Below are 21,618 nucleotides of genomic sequence, written 5' to 3' on the forward strand. Positions count from 1 at the left end.
CCTCGCAGGAAAGAAGACTACCTCGCGGGGAAGAAGACCTCCCTTGCTCGCGGGAGAAGGGGGAAAGAGAAGAGAAAAGAGGAGGAGAGAGGGGAAGAAAAGAGCGGCTCGGAAAGAAGAAGAGAAGAAGAGAAGAAGAGAAGAAGAGAAAAAAAAAGAGAGAGGTCAGGGCAGCGTGCCCGTGCGTGGGGGCGTGGGCGCGAGTGGGGAAACATGTCCCTGACTCGCGCTCGCGCGCGTTCCATGCGGTGCAAACCACGCATCCACGCGGCTCGCTGCACGGGGCAACCCACGTGGGTTTTTAATTCCACAGAGTTGGCATAACGCAGACTCGTGCGCGTCTGCGCTTTTTTTTCTGAACCGGTTCGGTACTGGTTCCAACCGGTACCAGTCTCCACCAGTACGTCGGTTCAGTCAATACCGCGTACCTTGGATTTGATAAATATCCTTCTTCATATATTTGCTAACATAGACTAGATTGAGTAAGTTTAATGACTGCAACTTATGAGTAAGTTTGAAAAGCTGATATAAGATGATATACTCTTCTTTTCTTTGAGGTAAAAGGTAGCAGCAACCATCAACATTAAGATAAGATACTCTTAAATCCAACTTTTTCTAACAAAGCTCTCATGCTCTAATATAGATAACTAAAAGGAATTAGCACTAGAAAATATGAAAGGAACTAACACTTGTATTGAGATAAAAACTAAATTTAAAATTTCAATCTAGCATATCACCTTGAACATGATCATGCTAGCAAAGATAGTGAAAGTAGTGAACATCACATAATAGACAGGAGAAACCACAGCAGTATTAAATGTGTCCAATGCCTGCACAATAGAAAGAAGCAATGTTATTATCAATTAATAACTTCAGAGAAAAATAACAATACATTATGACTTCATGCTTCGTATAATTCATATCATCACAAAGCACTAAGAAATCCTCTTATAGGATACAATAGATCCACACATGATCAGATAATGGCCCAGGTTTCTACATGGCACCTTGTGGGACTCACGGGACACACTATGCATCTCTCTTCTATAAAGTCTGTTAATCCTGTGCATGTGCTATGACATTCATGTGTGTACATTCTCTTTTGGAGCACAAAAGATCTCCAGTTACCTATAGGGTTTACACTTATCCTGCTTATGAAGATGACATGGTATTGTCTAAGGCAACAGCACTTTTAAAGTTTGTACATTACAGAGCTCTAATTTGGTATCTTGTAATGGAACCCAATCATCTTTCTCCATCATCACCTTAAAATTTCATAAAAAGGGAACCATTTTGCCTCTTCTCTTTATCTTGTAATGGAACCCAATCATCTTTCTCCATCATCACCTTAAAATTTCATAAAAAGGGAACCATTTTGCCTCTTCTCTAAGTAGCACATAAATGTCGAGTTTCTAAGAAGAACAGAAGTGGCAGGGTGTTGTGATGACCTTCTCTCAGACTTTTATGCATTAAGCACAAGAAGAGAGACTTGTATGCACTGAAAAAATGCAGATACTGGAAAATTGTTGCACAATGCATCCTGTAATAGAGCGCAATATAACCCACACAAATCAAAAAGTATGGAATAGAAACTAGCTGATTGTCAAAGCAACCAGGACAAGACATTGTTGGCATCATTCTCTGCCATATTACAAGAAATTCACAAGGTGTTTTAATCTCTGAAGCCTTGTAGTATTAAGTTAATTCGCTTTAGTTACAGGAATGGCCAAGTAATGTTCAGAACCTCAATAAGAATTAAAACTATTAGATTTTAAATAATCAATCTCAACCTTATATGCCTCATTATACTCATTAAACAGAATTTCGTACATATTATAATTACCTTGTTTAGGTAGTTCAACTGCAAGAGACAACATATAACTACAACAGCAGCAAAAAGCCAAGTCTGAGCATAGATAAATCGATTTGTTCCCTTAAATGTTAGCTTTATGGCAATGGCCAATGCTTTCACACTCATTACCTGTCAAAATGAACATTTGGGATTAAGAGAGCATGAAGTTTGCCTAGATTATATTCAGAAAGCTTTTTTAACATACCGTAAGAGAACCCATCAGCGAGCAAATTCCAATATATACAACCAAATGTGTATTGCCATAATGTGGAGCTAACTGGATGATCAAGAAAATAACCAAGAAAATGATCACGCAGCTGTAGGCAATGAAACCTGTAGATCAAAGATTATTAGTTGAAAACTTGAAATGACTAGAAAGACTCTTGAGTCTTGATGTTAATAACAAAATGCAACTGTATCAAGGAGATGTTTTAACTGACCATGTTTCTCCTTAAAAAAGAAAAGATATTTTAAGTTCAGTTCCTCAAAAGGGAGTTGATACCAATGTCGTCATAAAACCAAATTAATATGGATGATTCCTTGGGGGGGGGGGGGGGGGGGGCGATCAAATAATTGTAACAATTTTTGTTTGTTTTTGTTGTCAATTAACCTGGTTCAGTAGCAAGGCTCCAAACTTCCTTCACTGATTCAATATCTTTCTCTTTCGGGGCATGCAATACAATAGTTGTCGAACCCACAACACAAAGAATGCAGCCGAGGATACCAAAAATGTGCAATTTTTCATCCAAAACAAAATGTGCTAGCACTGCGCTGCATGAAAGAGAGATTTAGTAATAAAATGTCATGTAATTCTCTGATTTAATTTCTGAGTGCCTCCAGTACCAGACCTGACAATAATGCTCAGAGCTCCCAAAGGAGTCACAAGTATTGCTGGAGCAAATGCATAAGCAGAAAAATTAGCTACCTCACCCCCAATCACTACAAAATAAAAGAGACAGTTAATAAAAGTAAAACTTTCAGCTAGGGAGAATGTTATGAAAGTAAGGAGTTCAAGAAGAACAAATGTTGAATGTCCAAGGTTCATTTAAGTGTTAGACACCATAAGAAAATTAACGCAAAGTAGCAATCATCATATTTCTCCACATTTTAAGTTTCTTCCGCTGACAACCTTCTCTAATCAGCCAGCACTGCAGTTGGATTTAATTGAAATACAGAAATTCTTAATGACTGATACTTTTATGATTAAAGTTTCTAAGAAATGGTAAATCACCATCATCTGTATATTTTTGGGGCAACTGCACATGAAATCTGTAAGCCGAATTAGGAAACTTGTTGGCAAAATCACCTACAACATGTGATGTGTAACTTCTTAGCAAATTGGTTGTTTGTGCTAACCCAATTGTTTAGTATTTCACAGACTAGCACTGGAGCATGTGATGCACCTCAGTGGAAGCATGGATGGCTGTGAGTTCTCATGTCATTAGAAACATTTTGATTATTCACATAACTTAAAAAATGCACTATATTAAAGGTGGTGCATTTTTCTTGCATCTCTACCTCATATTAAGAACTTAACTGATTAGTCTGTACTTACATATGGAGGTAGTGAGAGGTGGTAAAAGCAAAGGAATGTGCTATGTTTGGTCTCCAGTCATTAATTCTTTTTATCACAGGCAATACTAAATGCCTCGTGCGAACAGATTCAAGGTTTTTGGATTATCTACAGTGATTCTACCTTTTAAAAGGATGCACACCAAGTAACACATAAATACACTACACAAAAGGGTCAATGCTACAGAATAAGATTCGCCGTCTTAGTACTGGACCTCGTACCGGTGCCACACTAGCACAGTGTCAGTACACTATGGTATGAAGTTTTTTTGGCGTATCGAGTCTGTATAGCGTACCTTGCTACAGAATCTATATATGCAAAGTATAGAAATTGAAAGATGGTCAAAGAGATGAAACTTTGATATTGCCAAATTGACATATGAAGATATAGAAGCAAGGATATTAAAATATTAATGGGATTTAAGGTTGCAAAAGTCCAAAGTTCAATTTGCTAATAATTCTGCTTCAACCTCAAATTTCACTCTAGCCAAACTTGAGATTTGAGAGTTTGTAATCTCTAATGGAATTGACAAGGGGATTGAAGTTGAAATGAAGAAGAAGGAACTATACAGTCTCAAAAATTAAAGGAGTTACTGGAGGGTCGATTGATTTCAAAGATTGCAATTTGGCATTGCTTGTGTTAGCTATAAGAGATTAAATGCAAGAATGGTTAATATTAAGGACAAGGTAAAGGAGAAATGCAAAGGGGATTTGTTAATGCCTGAATAGAAGAAGGGGAAAATACAGCAACAGATATAAGAGGATTAGGCAGCAAAGCACCACTTTAATCTTTCATGTAGTCACATCAAGGACTAGAGGAGTTCTACTTTGATAGCTTGGAGTCACACCATGTAAGAAGAGGAGATCAAAAATTTTATTCTAAGAAGAAAAACTGGCCCTTATGTAAGCAGGGTTTAATAAAACACTAAGAACAAAACGTGAAAAGGGAAAGAACTTCCTCCTAAGGAGACAATGAAGGACTATTATTATGGCCCCAAGCAAGACAATATCATGAATGGATGCAGCCTAGTGGCCTAGTCGGTCCCCACTAGGCACCTGGGATCCCCATCACTAAGGCGCCTAACACTTTTGGAGGCCCTTAAAAAATTGCTGCTTGGATATGGCACCTAGCATATGCCTAGGCACCTAAGGGCAAATTAGTGGCCAAGAAGCTACTCTGATCTTAGCTGAGTAGATAAAGGCAGCTCGGTAATTTCAATTTATACAATTTAAATTATGATAAATTGTTTCCCTCCTTTTCAACTATTTTACTTCTCCCAAGAACACATTTTAAATAGAAAACATAAGATAAGTGTTAAAATAGAGGATGGTAGTTACATATCAATTACCATGTAAAAAATACAAACTTTTTTTTAAGTAAATACAATCTATAAATAATATACTAGATGGAGAGGCAAGTCTAAACACCGAACTAGCATGAGTTCATGACCATCCATCACATATTTCTCGCCTCTTAAACCAATCACTTGTACCCAATATTGTTAAGATCAGAATCGAGTCATAAATTGTAGAGTTGGCTAGATCGGATTGGATTGTGGATCATAAATTGTAAATATTTTCCTATTTCCTTCAAAATTTTCAAGTCTATGAGAACTATAAAAATTGACATATGATTCAAATATAGTAGATGAATGATGAAACTAGTTTTCACCAATAAAGCTCATATGTTGCATGTCTAATGAAACAAACATTGTTTCAGACTTTCCGGTAATTCAAGACATCTATACACTACCTTTCAGTTCAATTATCATTTTACTTATAATTTCTTAAGAAATAAACAAGAATAAGATTTTAATTTATGAATGTAAAAGTTACAAAAACTTGCCTCTCTTTAACTCCATAAACTCTAATGACAAACTTGCTAGCTTATGAGTCAAGACTTATCAGTAATGAGTAATTTAAAAAGCAATATAGTCAAATAAATATTAGGAAATGGAATAACACCTGATTTAATATCTAACTATCATAATCAAGTCAAATCTTATGATCCAAGGGATTGTGTAATTCATAATACGGATCTAGATCATATTTTTTCCTAATTGAACCTAATCCAAAGATACAATTCATATCATTTAGGGTCATTTTGATTCTGATCATACGATCCAGATTGTGAATTATAATATTTTAACAACATTACAATAATGCCTGTACCTACTGAACATCAAATACTCTTTGCATTGTTGAATGTCTGACGGATGACATGTTATAGGCACCCCATCACAGAATAATCATAAAATCTGAATGGACACATATTATTGTCCCTTGATATTAATTGTTAAAACTTCCTCTTGTGTTGTGACTGTTGTTTAATAACTTCAGAATCTATATGAAAAATTATAATTGTTTCTACTGAAATAATTACCTATAGTATTGCTTGGCTGCCTAGGCATTCTCTTTTTGTGGAGGGGGGAGGGTGCACTACCCAAAATTGCCTAGGCAGTTGATAATTGATGTAGCCTGATGTAGAATAGGACTATCAAAAATTGATTTAACTTGCAAACAAAATGTTACAACTGATTCTCTCTCTTAACTAGAGATGGCAACAAAAGAGAATAATTGGGAGGTGAAAAGGTGAAGAAAATAGAGTAGAAGAAATATCAAAATAGAGATCACTGAAGAGTGTTCTTGGCACCCCATCACTCTCTAAAACTTCTCTTGGAACAAGATTGTAGTGTGGGTCGTTCTCAGCCTTTTATAGTTCAGGTAGTTGTATTGTTGTTTTCATCATGTCTGTTCCTGCAATCTTGGCCTTTCTTTGGCTCCAAGTGATAGTGACTGTCCATGATTTCCCCCCATCAGATTTCTTGGGTGATCCCCATAGCCCAAAGCAGTATGTCAAGCGGTGGACCAATCTATGCTCAAGGAAGCATGAGGAATGTGACTTGATCAGCTCATTGCAATGCTATAGATGGGTTCTTGGAAGTTGGAATTGGCATCATGGTTTTGTGGAAAACAATGAACATTGCAGATCTTCTTCTCTGGCACCAGTGCTCCGCGATAAGACCACTAGAAGGAAGATGTCAATTAATGTGGAGTGATTGATTAAAACCCTATTTGATTTTGATGAGCTCAAAGCATTAGAGTATATATGTTGTTTACTAATGAATTCAATTGAGTTTCAGTGAAAATTTTGTCTAAGTGTCTCAAGACTTGGTTCATAATATTTTGGATAAGTTAAGAAGTCAGTTTGAACCAAAGTCTGAGACTCGAGTCGACTCCAGAGTATTACGAGTCGACTCCAAGCGTATCAGGATCACTGGCACGGGCTCGAGTCGACTCCTGACCATTACGAGTCGACTCCAACTGAGAACAGACAGACAAACAGAAAGCATCAACTCAAAATCTGTCAGCGAGTCGACTCCTGAAGTGCGCGAGTCGACTCCGATGTTTACCGAGTCGACTCCGGAGAAGTATGAGTCGACTCCAAGGAGTCACAGGCAGAAAAGTCAGAGAGCGGTTTTCGACCCTGAGATTCGAGTCGACTCCTATGGAACGCGAGTCGACTCCGATGGTTGGCAGGTCGACTCCAAAGGTAGTGAGAGTCGACTCTCAGAGGAACACAAGGAAAAAGTCAGAGAGCAGTTTTCGGACTCTGAGATTCGAGTCGACTCCCGCATTGCACGAGTCGACTCCGAGACACCGCGACCCCAAAGAAGACAGAAGACCAATTTGCTGTCTCTGAGATTCGAGTCGACTCCAAGGCAGCGCTTCACCAAAAACACAGAAGACTAAGTTTCGGAAACTGAGAGCCGAGTCGACTCCGGAACAGTTCGAGTCGACTCCAAGACTGGACGAGCCAAAAGACAGTAGATCGAGAGTTCGGGCTCTGAGCGCCGAGTCGACTCCCAGGATTGTCGAGTCGACTCGAGTGGACCAAGTTCAAAAATAGATCCACGGACTTCATGGGATGAGCCGACTCCGAAAATGCCAAGTCAGCTCCAGAAGTTGGCGAGTCGACTCCAGGTCAAGTCGAGTCGACTCCCAGTCGAAAAGGCGACTTTAATTCAAATCCGGAACAGTTGCCGAGTCGACTCCAGAAAAGCATGAGTCGACTCCCGCTACAGCCGAGTCGACTCCTGATCGCGCGAGTCGACTCCAACCCACCAACGGACATATTGTCAGGCTGTGCAGAGTGTGCAGAACGGCAAAAAAGGTCTCTAACGGCTAGTTTCCGTGGGGGATGGCTTAAATAGCCACAGAGGACTGTAGCAAGGTAGAGAATAACTATTCCACTCAAAGTAATCAAGCTTTCACTCTCTGCAACCTGATTTTCAACGGAAAAGAGGGAAGAGCAACATTAACTGCATCCACCTACTTCTTCCCAACATTGAAAGAGATCTCCTCCTGTATTCAAGTCGATCAGACATTCAAGAGGAGACCTGAAGTTCAAGAAGCCCTACTCTACTCCAACTCTAACGTGTTTGAGGGCTTCTAACTTCTCTTTTGTTTATATTGTTATTTATCTGCTTTTGAGAAGCTCTGTTTTTCTGTTACTCCTTTTTACTTCCATCTTGTCTTTGCTTGGTTCAATCGGGGGATTGAATCAAGGGTATTGAGGTTGGTTGGTGAGCCGAGTGTAAAACCAACGTGTAAAGGTTCGATTGTGATCCCGGGAAAACAATCGGGTTGGTTCTAGTCGATGAGCCTGGAAAAACCGACCGAGTTCGTTGTGAGCTCGTAAAACAACAAGTTTGGTTGTGAGCTTGAAAAACAACCGGCTGTAATCCAAGGGGTTATAGTGAATTCCCAAGTGAGACTTGGGGAGTGGACGTAGGAGCAAGGGTTAGCTCCGAACCACTATAAAACATTGTGTTTGTGATTGTTTGTCTCTCTCTATCTCTCGCATTTCATTCACCGCACATAGAAACTAATTAATCATCTCGCAAAAGCATTAATTAGTTATCCACAAAAGTTTTAATAGCCAAATTATTTTAAAACCCAATTCACCCCCCTCTTGGGTTGTCTATCTGGGCAACAAGTGGTATCAGAGCCTAAACTCTTCTACCCTAAGAGTCAAAGATCAAAATGACAACCCCATTTGGATCTTCCCACATTGAGGGTCAGTCCACCCAAAGACCCCCATTCTTTAATGGATCTGACTACTCATATTGGAAGGCTAGGATGAGAATATTCATCCAAGCCCAAGACTATGAGATATGGACCATTGTAGCAAATGGGCCATACATCCCATCCATTTATGTAGAGGGGGTCACTGTACCCAAACTCGAAAAGGATTGGGATGAACACGACATGAGAAAGGCACAACTCAATTCTAAAGCAATGAATGTGCTTTACTGTGCACTAGATAGGAATGAATTCAATAGAGTCTCTACTTGCAATTCTGCAAAAGAGATTTGGGATAGACTTGAAGTGACCCATGAGGGCACGAATCAAGTCAAAGAATCCAAAATAAATATATTGGTTCATAAGTATGAACTATTTAAAATGGATTCTAATGAAACAATCACTTGCATGTTCACTAGATTCACTGACATTGTCAATGGCCTAAAAAGCCTTGGCAAAAACTATACTAACAGTGAGCTTGTCAGGAAGATTCTTCGATGTCTACCAAGGTCATGGAAAGCCAAGGTGACGGCAATCCAAGAAGCTAAGGACTTGAACAAGCTTCCACTTGAAGAGCTCCTTGGATCCCTAATGACTCACGAGCTAACCATGAAGCAACACAGCGAAGAAGAGTCCTCACATAAGAAAAAGGTAATAGCTCTTAAATCCACATCATCTAACAAAGATTTGTCCTGCAGTAGCAGCAGTGAAGAAGAAGATCATGAGGGAGATGATGATGAGGCTCTTCTTGTGCGCAAGTTCAGAAAATTCATCAACCACAAGAAGTCCTATCATCAAAGGAGAGGCCCCTCAAATTTCTATCGCAAGGATAAAGGTAAGGAAAGGGAAAATGAGGGGATTGGATGCTATGAGTGTAAGAAGCCGGGACACATCAGAGTTGAGTGTCCCTTACTTAAGAAGGGCAGCAAGTACAAGAAGAAGAAAGCCCTTGTCACCACCTTATCGGACTCCGACGCATCATCTTCATCATCGGATGAGGAACAAGAAGAAAAGGCCAATTTCTGCTTCATGGCCAAAGAAAATGAGGTAACATCCGAAACGCATCTAGATTTTACTTTTGATGAACTTTATGATGCATTTAATGAACTAATGATTGAATATAAGGCTATAAACATTAAGAATAAAGAGCTAAAACTAGCTAATCAAACTTACATACATAAATATGATAAACTAGTTAAGGATAAGGACTGTATCACCAAAGAAAATCTAGAACTTAAGACAAGCAACCAACTCTTAATTAAAAAAACTAACACCTTAAGTAAAGATAATGAAAAACTAACTAAGGAAATTTCAGAACTTAAAAATAATAAACAAATCTTAAACGAAAATCTCATAAAAGACTTGAATACTCTAAAAACAGAAAAACAAACTCTAACTAAAGAACTTGGAAAATACAAACCTTTGGTTGAGAAATTTACTTATAGTTCTGAAAAATTAAATATGATACTTAATAGTCAACGTGCAGTATTCAATAGAGCAGGTTTAGGATATAAACCTAAAAATAAGCAAAAACTTCTTAGTAACTTCTTTGTTAAAGCAGGAGAAAGTAAAACTAAGAAAATAACCTGTTTTTGTTGTGAAAAATTAGGACATAAGGCAAATGTGTGTAATTATAGAAAAGGAAAAACAAAAGGAAAAATTAAAAGGGTATGGGTTCCAAAAGGAACCAACATGACTAACCATGAAGGACCCAAGAAAACTTGGGTACCTAAGATTACATGATTTGCTTGTGTAGGAGTGTCTTGCAGCCAAGGTCAACAAAAATTGCTGGTACTTGGATAGTGGCTGCTCAAGACACATGACGGGTGACAAGGATCAATTCTTCACCCTTGAAGCTAAGAAGGAAGGTGCTGTGACTTTTGGAGACAATAACCAAGGTCACATCATTGGTATAGGTAAAGTTCAAATTACCCCTTCTACTTTTATTGATAATGTTCGATATGTTGATGGTCTTAAGCATAATTTATTAAGCATTAGTCAATTATGTGATAGAGGCTATAATGTTATGTTTAAACCATCACTATGCATCATAACAAACCCAAATGATAATAGTTTAGTTTTTAAAGGAATAAGACGTGGGAATGTGTATGTTGTAGATCTTGAGGATCTTGCCAAACACAACCCATGCTTAGTTGTTAATGAAACTAAGGACAATGATGCTAGTTGGTTATGGCACCGTAAGTTAGGTCATGTAAGCATGGACACAATATCTAAACTAGTTAAAAGAGATTCTGTGATAGGTTTGCCAAAACTAAGATTTGAAAAGAATAAAATATGTGAAGCTTGTCAATATGGCAAACAATCTAGGAACTTCTTTAAATCCATAAAATGTGTCTCTACCTCTAGACCTCTAGAATTATTACACATGGACCTATTCGGACCAACTAGAACAACAAGCCTAGGTGGAAATAAATATGGTCTAGTCATTGTAGATGATTATTCTAGATACACTTGGGTTATGTTCTTAGCACATAAAGATCAAGCTTTTTCAGTATTTAAAAAGTTTCATAAGGAAGTAACCAATGCTAGAGATACTACAGTAATAGCTATTAGAAGTGACCATGGTACCGAATTTGAAAATCATTTATTTGATGAGTTTTGTAGTAAAAAGAGAATAACTCACAATTTTTCTGCACCTAGGACACCACAACAAAATGGAGTTGTGGAGAGGAAAAATAGAACTCTAGAGGAAATGGCTAGAACTATGTTATGTGAAAGTAACCTCCCTAAGTACTTTTGGGGAGAAGCCATTAATACTTCTTGTCATATATTAAATAGAGTTTTATTGAGACCCATTATAAAGAAAACACCTTATGAACTTTGGAAAAACAGAAAACCAAAGGTAAACTACTTTCATGTTTTTGGATGTAGGTGTTTTGTTCATAATAATGGGAAAGATAATCTAGGAAAATTTGACTCAAAATCTGATGAGGCTATATTCTTGGGGTACTCTACAACTAGCAAAGCCTATAGAGTCTTTAATAAAAGAACCCTAGTTATAGAAGAATCTATACATGTTGTATTTGATGATTCTAGTGACATCTCTTCTAGCAAGAGAGTTAATTTTGATGATGATGCTGAAATTCTTGAAGAAAAGATAGATGAGATGACATTACAAGATGATAATCAAAAATTAATTGAAGGTGCATCATCAAGCCAAGAGGCTATTGTGGATCATGGACTAACTAAAGCTTGGAGGTATGCTCACGGGCATCCTAAGGAATTAATTCTAGATGATCCATCTCAACCTATTAGGACTAGGGCATCCCTTAGGAACGTAAATAATCATCTAGCCTTTGTTTCTCATTTTGAGCCCAAACACATAGAAGAAGCTGAAAAAGATGTAAATTGGATAAATGCAATGCAAGAAGAATTAAACCAATTTACTAGAAACAAAGTATGGAATCTAGTTGAAAGACCTACTGAATATTCAATTATAGGTACCAAATGGATTTATAAAAATAAACTTGATGAAAATGGTACTGTAATAAGGAATAAGGCTAGATTAGTAGCCAAGGGTTATAATCAAGAAGAAGGTATAGATTTTGATGAAACCTTTGCTCCGGTAGCTAGACTTGAAGCAATTAGACTTTTACTAGCTTTTGCATGCTCTAAGGACTTTAAGTTATTTCAAATGGATGTAAAAAGTGCATTTTTAAATGGGTATATTAATGAGGAGGTATATGTAGAACAACCTCCTGGTTTTGAAAATCATCAATGCCCTAATCATGTTTATAAATTGAACAAAGCACTTTATGGTTTAAAACAAGCACCTAGAGCATGGTATGAGAGGCTTAGCAAATTCCTATTAGAACATGAGTTCTCTAGGGGTAATGTAGATACTACATTGTTTCTAAAGAAGAAAAACAAAGATATGTTGTTAGTACAGATTTATGTTGATGATATTATTTTCGGTGCTACTAACAATCGTCTCTGCGAAGAATTTGCTAACTTGATGCAGAGTGAATTTGAGATGAGCATGATGGGAGAGCTGAATTACTTCCTTGACTTCAAATCAAACAATCTGAAGGAGGCATCTTCATCAATCAAGCCAAATACATCAAGGAGATGCTCAAGAAGTTTGATATGGAGGGAAACAAATCAATCAGCACCCCCATGAGCTCATCATGCAAATTAGACCAAGATGAATCAGGTAAATCTGTAGATCAGAAACTATATAGAGGTATGATAGGATCTTTATTGTATCTTACTGCAAGTAGACCTGATATCATGTTTAGTGTTTGCATGTGTGCTAGATATCAGGCTAATCCTAAGGAATCACATCTAATTGCAGTAAAGAGAATCTTTAAATACCTAATAGGAACAAAGAATATAGGGTTATGGTATTCTAAAGAATCTAGCCTGAACTTAATAGGATATACAGATTCAGACTTTGCTGGATGTAAACTTGATAGAAAAAGCACCAGCGGGTCATGTCAATTCCTAGGAGAAAACTTAATATCATGGTTTAGCAAGAAACAAAACTCGGTTGCATTATCTACTGCTGAAGCTGAATATGTTGCAGCCGGAAGTTGTTGTGCTCAAATCTTATGGATCAAACAACAATTAGAAGATTATGGCATTAAACAAGATAAAATACCCATTAATTGTGATAATACAAGTGCCATTAATCTAACTAAAAATCCAATTCAGCATTCAAGAACTAAACATATTGAGATAAGACATCACTTCATAAGAGATCATGTACTGAATGGTGATGTGACACTCCAATTTGTTTGTACTGATGATCAATTAGCTGACATTTTTACAAAACCCCTAAGTGAAGAGAGATTTAGTGTGCTTAGGAGGGGATTAGGAGTGATTGATCCATCCTAGTGGTAGTTTCCACTAGATTCATTGATTTTGATGATTAGATTGTGGTTAAAATAGAGTTTCTTTTCAATGATCATCAAATCAGATCATAATTTAGTGATTTTCCCTCATTCGGCACGAACATAGCATAATTTTTAGGTGCGTGCCAAAGTTCGAGACGACTCGAGTAAGTTTCAGAGTCGGCTCGTAAGGGGGAGTCGACTCGCGCTTAGTCGGTAGTCGACTCGAGGTCGATGGCAGCAGAGGTGGAGTCGACTCGCATACAGTCGGGAGTCGACTCGCGCATAAGGAGAGTCGGGGTCAATAGGCGCATAAGGAGAGTCGACTCGCGCATACTTTGGAGTCGACTCGAGGTCGAGTCGACTCGCGACTCAGAGGAGTCGACTCGCAGTCGGGATCCGACTTTTTAACCCTAGCTCCATCATTTTCAAAACATTTCTATTCTCCGCCGCCACTGTTCACAAGCCCTAGAGCCGACTCCTAGGTCGTCCCCGGTCGTCCCCAAGCTTTTTTCGTCGACTTTTCACCGTCCATTAGGGCTTTTCCTCCCATTCTAGGTCACTATGCCTCGTAAAGCCGTCGTCCGGAAGAGGCCCCAACCCGAGGCCGGTCCCGAGAGGCGCTCCAAGGCTCGGCACGATCCCGCGAGGTCACAACCTCCGGCTCGTTCCCCGTCGAGGGCGGTTCCCGCGAGGCCGTGCGCCGGAAAGGCGGTCTCCACCGGGAGATACGTCGATTTCGACTATCTCTCCCGGAAGGGCTTCACCATAGGTGAGAGATTGCGTGTCCAGGGCTTAGAGTATTTTCTTGCATTAGATCTCCCCACTTACCCTGGATTAGTTAGAGAGTTTTACGGTACCGTCCATCGGGGAGATGGGGGTATCGAGGGCACGGTAGCCGGTGTCCCTCTGTTCGTTACGGAGGATCTTATTGCCCACATCCTCCACCTTCCACAAGTAGGGGTGGCTCCCACACACCCCGAGGACAGGACTGAGGCCCTTACGGCCATACTAGGATATCCTCCTCAGTCCCCTTTAGACGAGGTATCCGCTAGCTCACTTCCTGTTGAGGTGCGGATCCTCCTGAGTATTTTGTCTAGGTCCATTTTTCCGAAGACTGGCCGCTTCGATTTTGTGTCTGAGAGGGACCTCGCCCTTATGTTTTATATTCTTCAGGACACCCCAATCAACTTCTCCAAACTCATTTATAGATATCTGTGTGAGCCCCTAGATAGACCTAGGCTCACCCTCCCCTACGGTATGATGTTCACTCTGTTGTTTAGGGAGTACGAGATTTCCATTCCTGAGGGGGAACCCTCTAAGGCGTTGCGATGGACTGATCGCATGCGTCCGGGGACCCTACACAGGATGGGGTTTCGGAAGGTAGAGGAAACATGGGTTAGGAAGTTATCCACCTCCACACATACCTCCCGACACTCTCCTAGCCCTGAGCCAGATTCTGACTATCCTGACTTTCCCTCCACTTCTGCTCCTACCACCTCAGCCGGACCTTCCTCCTCAGCTCCACCACCTATGGAGGTCCGGATCGCTCCTGAGCAGCTCCTGGAGTTGCGGCAGGAGATTGTTAGAGACCTGCGAGATGAGCTACTTCGGGAGCTCCGAGGTTCAGTGCCAGCTCCCACTCCTGCACCCACATCTTCTGAGTTGGTCCCTTCCTTGACAGCCGTGACTGACATGACGGCCCATGCACGGAAAGAGATCTACAACGTGAGGAGTTTGATTCAGGCTCAGTTCTCCAGTATGAGTGAGGTCACGGGCATCACTCGGAAGATGCGCGATGACATCCGGAAGGACATGAGCACCACTACCCAGGGGGCCGAGCGCTTGTCGAATGTGCTCATCGACAAGCTGGACGCACTGCAGAAGTCGGTCCTCGAGCTCGATACGACACAGAGCAGGGCCATTCAGGCCGTTATCCGACATCTCGAGAACGTCACCAATGCGGTCCAAGCACTGGTTGAGTGCATGCCTCGGGGAGCCACATCCTCGAGAGGAGGAGATACATCCTCGAGAGGGGGAGCCACATCCTCGAGAGGAGGAGCTACATCCTCGAGGAGACCGTAGCTGCTTTTGTGTTTTATTTTGACATGTACTGTTTTGCTTTACTTATTGTATTCTCAAATGTATTCACATACACATCAATACAATGAGTAGACAACTTATCTTCATTTCTGTGCAATTTGATCTATGATTGATTGTGTGTTCTGCTTACCTCCTTTTTTTTGATACGATGACAAAAAGGGGGAGAAATATTGAATAGATATGTAAATGGAATCAACATAAAAGAAATCAAAATGAGAATCAAAAATTAAAACATAATTTGTTCTTAGTGGATTTGGTACCTCGAGGCTCATTATCTCTCTTTTGGGGCTCCTAATGGAGTAATCTCCAGAATCTATTCAAGGGACATTCGGAAATTAGCTGAATCCAACTCAAGAACAAATTGACAGATTTTCCCTCTAAATACCAAAATTTAAAATTCAAAAACTTCAATATACTAAAAGGAAATTCAGAGAATCAAAACATAGTAGAATGCATATGTTGAGGGGGAGAATCTGAATTTTTAAGAAAGCCAAATCATTAAATATATATAAGCCAAACAATTGATTGCATGATATGAAGGCTTATATAATTCCAAATGAAAGGGAGAGCTTTAACTCCAAAATTTATTATTTCACACCTTTCAAGCTTGGATATATTAAATTACCAGACATATGAATTCATTTATGGATTTTATTTCCTTGTTTATTGAGCAATTCACTTTACATATACTCAAAGTTTTGTCATCATCAAAAAGGGGGAGATTGTGGAGTGATTGATTAAAACCCTATTTGATTTTGATGAGCTCAAAGCATTAGAGTATATATGTTGTTTACTAATGAATTCAATTGAGTGTTTCAGTGAAAATCTTGTCTAAGTGTCTCAAGACTTGGTTCATAATATTTTGGATAAGTTAAGAAGTCAGTTTGAACCAAAGTCTGAGACTCGAGTCGACTCCAGAGTATTACGAGTCGACTCCAAGCGTATCAGGATCACTGGCACGGGCTCGAGTCGACTCCTGACCATTACGAGTCGACTCCAACTGAGAACAGACAGACAAACAGAAAGCATCAACTCAAAATCTGTCAGCGAGTCGACTCCTGAAGTGCGCGAGTCGACTCCGATGTTTACCGAGTCGACTCCGGAGAAGTATGAGTCGCCTCCAAGGAGTCACAGGCAGAAAAGTCAGAGAGCGGTTTTCGACCCTGAGATTCGAGTCGACTCCTGTGGAACGCGAGTCGACTCCGATGGTTGGCAGGTCGACTCCAAAGGTAGTGAGAGTCGACTCTCAGAGGAACACAAGGAAAAAGTCAGAGAGCAGTTTTCGGACTTTGAGATTCGAGTCGACTCCCGCATTGCACGAGTCGACTCCGAGACACCGCGACCCCAAAGAAGACAGAAGACCAATTTGCTGTCTCTGAGATTCGAGTCGACTCCCAGACAGCTCGAGTCGACTCCAAGGCAGCGCTTCACCAAAAACACAGAAGACTAAGTTTCGGAAACTGAGAGCCGAGTCGACTCCGGAACAGTTCGAGTCGACTCCAAGACTGGACGAGCCAAAAGACAGTAGATCGAGAGTTCGGGCTCTGAGCGCCGAGTCGACTCCCAGGATTGTCGAGTCGACTCGAGTGGACCAAGTTCAAAAATAGATCCACGGACTTCATGGGATGAGCCGACTACGAAAATGCCAAGTCAGCTCCAGAAGTTGGCGAGTCGACTCCGGGTCAAGTCGAGTCGACTCCCAGTCGAAGAGGCGACTTTAATTCAAATCCGGAACAGTTGCCGAGTCGACTCCAGAAAAGCATGAGTCGACTCCCGCTACAGCCGAGTCGACTCCTGATCGCGCGAGTCGACTCCAACCCACCAACGGACATATTGTCAGGCTGTGCAGAGTGTGCAGAACGGCAGAAAAAGGTCTCTAACGGCTAGTTTCCGTGGGGGATGGCTTAAATAGCCACAGAGGACTGTAGCAAGGTAGAGAACAACTATTCCACTCAAAGTAATCAAGCTTTCACTCTCTGCAACCTGATTTTCAACGGAAAAGAGGGAAGAGCAACATTAACTGCATCCACCTACTTCTTCCCAACATTGAAAGAGATCTCCTCCTGCATTCAAGTCGATCAGACATTCAAGAGGAGACCCGAAGTTCAAGAAGCCCTACTCTACTCCAACTCTAACGTGTTTGAGGGCTTCTAACTTCTCTTTTGTTTATATTGTTATTTATCTGCTTTTGAGAAGCTCTGTTTTTCTGTTACTCTTTTTTACTTCCATCTTGTCTTTGCTTGGTTCAATCGGGGGATTGAATCAAGGGTATTGAGGTTGGTTGGTGAGCCGAGTGTAAAACCAACGTGTAAGGGTTCGATTGTGATCCCGGAAAAACAATCGGGTTGGTTCTAGTCGGTGAGCCTGGAAAAACCGACCGAGTTCGTTGTGAGCTCGTAAAACAACAAGTTTGGTTGTGAGCTTGGAAAACAACCGGCTGTAATCCAAGGGGTTATAGTGAATTCCCAAGTGAGACTTGGGGAGTGGACGTAGGAGCAAGGGTTAGCTCCGAACCACTATAAAACATTGTGTTTGTGATTGTTTGTCTCTCTCTATCTCTCGCATTTCATTCACCGCACATAGAAACTAATTAATCATCTCGCAAAAGCATTAATTAGTTATCCACAAAAGTTTTAATAGCCAAATTATTTTAAAACCCAATTCACCCCCCCTCTTGGGTTGTCTATCTGGGCAACAATTAATGTGCAAGATATCGATTTCTCACTCTCACAAGTTTTTCTAAGGTGGATCTCTTCTTTGCCCCAGTAAGGTTCGTTATCTCAGTAATGAACCCCATATACCAGCCATCCTGGTACAATATTAATATGTTGGTACGGTAGCTGGTTTGGCGTACTTACACTCGGTATACCGTCGTACCATATGCTGATTCGTTACCGGTTATGATATGCCCGATATGCACTGGTACCGACCAGTATAGCGTACCATATAGTGATCGTTGGAGAGCTTGAAACAGAAGGAATGCTCTAGAGTGCAAGACATTGACATCTCGGATCACGAGTGCTTCATTTCATATTTTCTATTTGTAATTGGATTACTACATGCATTGTTCTAGGATAAGCCTAAGTCTCTAATGTTCTGTATGCCATTATGACCTACGTGGGGGTCTTTGGGGGTTTTTTGGCCTTCCTATACCAACAACTTGGCTTAATGAAACTAAGATGATAAGGAAGGCCAATGCTGTCATTTTCATGTGTCAAAAAAAAGTAAGAGAAAAATATAAGAATAGAGATTAGGAAGAAAAAAACCAGTAGAGAAGAAAAGATTGAGAAATTTGATGTGCAATAGAGAATAGGACTTCGAATCTACCAATAATCATCATTTCTTGTTGCCATAGAACCATAATACTTAAACAACCAAACCCTAACCAAGAACCTTAATTTTAATTCTCCAAAATGACCATAGTAGTAGTAAGCTGCTTACATTGCTTGGAGTAAGAAAGCACGGGACATGTGGATCCATATGGACACCTCAGAGAAGGTGGGGATTGGTCCATGTGTCCCCTTTTTTCTCTCTCTTTTTTTCTTTGTGGTTGGATCAATAAGTGCTATATTATTTTGACCTGAGGATGTGGTGGTGCCTTACATGGGCACATGATACATTGTTCTAAGCCCTCAATCTAGAGATTAGATGACTTAATATATACCATACAAATAAAAGAGACTCCAAATTTCCAAAATAGAAAAATAAAAACCCTAAAACAAAGGGACTAAAAATTGAAAATAAATCTGCATATCTGCAATCAAACATGCTAAAAATCTGCTAACATTGGTCGCTTTTATTGGGCATCAGATCATCTCAAGCTTAGCCTCTGTATTAAATCCATTTCAACCAGGATAGGTCTCCAAAATCTATTACCTTCCCTCAACATCATCCTTTGTGTGAGCCCTTACCACTTTGCCTTTTTATTGGTGTTGCTTTAGAATTTGACGGATGGATGATCGCTTGCTTATTGTTCAACAGGATGAAAAGTCTCCTCCTCTCCCAGTATTGTCTTATTTCTATACAAATTTTAATCGAGATAAGGCCACTCACAAATCTGCCACAAAAACCTAACCTCAATCTTCTACGAGTTCCTGGAACCTTCACCATGTTTCGCTTCATAGTACTATCTCTATGAGTCTAAATTCAGCACCAGATTCTCCATATCCCAAAGCCTAAGAATTTCCTACAGTTTAGGTATGCGGCCAGAATAAATAAATTAAAATCAGATGAGATCAACTTAAGTCTCTCCTGCTCCATTTAAACTGCAAGCACATGGCTGAATCAGATGGAGAATAGGAGTTATGTTAAGTCTAACCAATTAACCTCCTTGAAGAGCCACAACTGGTGAAATTTCCTGGAGCAGGATTTGGGAAGGACCCAAACCTTGTAAAAATCAAATTCTAGCAGAAAATACAAAAAGTTTTTGATTTGACTTTTCTAAGCTCTAGTTATGATTTTTTATTTTGGAAGGGTAAAACCCCAATTGTGAAATTAGCTGTCTAAATTAATTTTACACCAGTTGCTAGATGTGATATATAAGGCAGCTTAAAGTATATATTTATAAGCCTTGATATCAAGTCAATCTTTAACCAAACCGAAGTCCATGGAATTGATGCTCTGAAAAAGGCCCAAGTTTTGCATAATGGGCATTATGGGTTATTGAAGAAACCATCTGAAACTTTAAGAATAATGTCCTTCACGCTTTGAGGTATTTCATCCTTGTTTTCTTAAATAATAGTTTGCTTTAAAGAGAACATTCTTGTCATCCATATCTAACCTTAAAACTTCAGGAGACGATGAACTCTATGCTAAATGTCCATTGTATCCTTCAGATAATAGGGTGGGGTGGCCATGGTTCCTAAAGGTGAGAAGCATGTTGAACCAGTCCAAGATGGTATGTTCGTGGTAAAGGTTCTATAAGGTTGCCCTATGGAAAACTGAAAGCAGCTACAAGAAAACTAGTACACCTCTTATAGTCTCTTTAGGAAGGTGATGGCTACTTAACAATCACTTGTAGTACCTCAGTCTTCCTAATGTATCAAAAGATATCCATGATTAAATGTGGCATCTCACAAGTTAGAAATGGAGCAGTCTTGTGGGATGCTCAACTGGTGGCCTTCACTCATAAGGTTCTACCTAGAAAGAATACAGAGTCATGAATATGCTGAAGATGATTGCAATACAGCATATGATCAGCAGTGACAATTCATAAACTTATGTACGATATTGAAATTTCAATATCTATTCAGGCCACAAAAGTTCCATACTTATATACTATTAAAGATACAAAGTTTAGAAGAGAACTTCAGTTTGTGTCATCTCCTATAACACAGCTTGAACTCAAACTAGAAGCGGCTAGCACCATTTAGCAAATCTGGAAGGAACTGTACAGGCACCATACATTCAATGATGAATTGTTGGGATGCAAAGGCAAAATTCATCCTTGAAAAATCAAATCATTAGCTTGCAAGTTCAATTTTGTCTAGCGGCCGAAGGAGGAAAAAAATCATTTTCTGATGATCCTCGATAAAAGAGTAAATCAAGCATTTAAATAGTCACAACGATTAAATTGCCTTAGGTCTATTCATCATCCAAACAATTTGGCACCCAAAATAAATTTATCCCAGAGGCACTAGTCTTGTGGACTCAAGTTCCACTAAGAAATGACTAGTGGTGAATTTCACATATCCTGTAAGAACATTATCTGAATTCCTAATATTTAGAAGAAACTAGGTTTTCGCACATCCCAATATCCTTTGGATAATGAAGAATAGAAATTTTGTACAGCTTGACTATCAAAAAAAAAATTCTGAAGTAATCTCTCTTTGAGAGAGCAAAAGTATCCATCGCATCAAAGGGTATGAACTATCTTAAAAGAGATACTACATCTGAAAGCAACCAATCTAAGTTATTCAGCCATATATCATCCACATAATCACCTCCAGGAACAATAACAAGGAAAGTGAACTCAAAACCATCATGCGGGTTGAGACTTAAAAAAACAAAACAAAAAAAAAAACACTAAAGACTCTTTTGTGTGACCATAATTATGAGGGCGGGCCTTGGCACAAATGTAAAGTTGCTACCTGCGTGTCATAGGTTTGAAATCTGGAAACAAATTTTTTGCTGTGTACATCTAACACTCCCCGG

The 21,618-nt window shown here is 39.7% G+C and overlaps 1 pseudogene; it reads right to left on the minus strand.

Moving 5' to 3' along the window:
- The window catches only part of LOC103697039 (putative magnesium transporter NIPA1), a 67,384-nt pseudogene that overhangs the window by 38,786 nt on the left and 6,980 nt on the right, over nucleotides 1-21,618 (minus strand).

Source organism: Phoenix dactylifera, chromosome 4 (genome assembly GCF_051530095.1).
Source record: "Phoenix dactylifera cultivar Ajwa chromosome 4, Ajwa_hap1_PhDact_Kaust_v1.1, whole genome shotgun sequence".
In the NCBI taxonomy this organism is placed as follows: domain Eukaryota; kingdom Viridiplantae; phylum Streptophyta; class Magnoliopsida; order Arecales; family Arecaceae; genus Phoenix; species Phoenix dactylifera.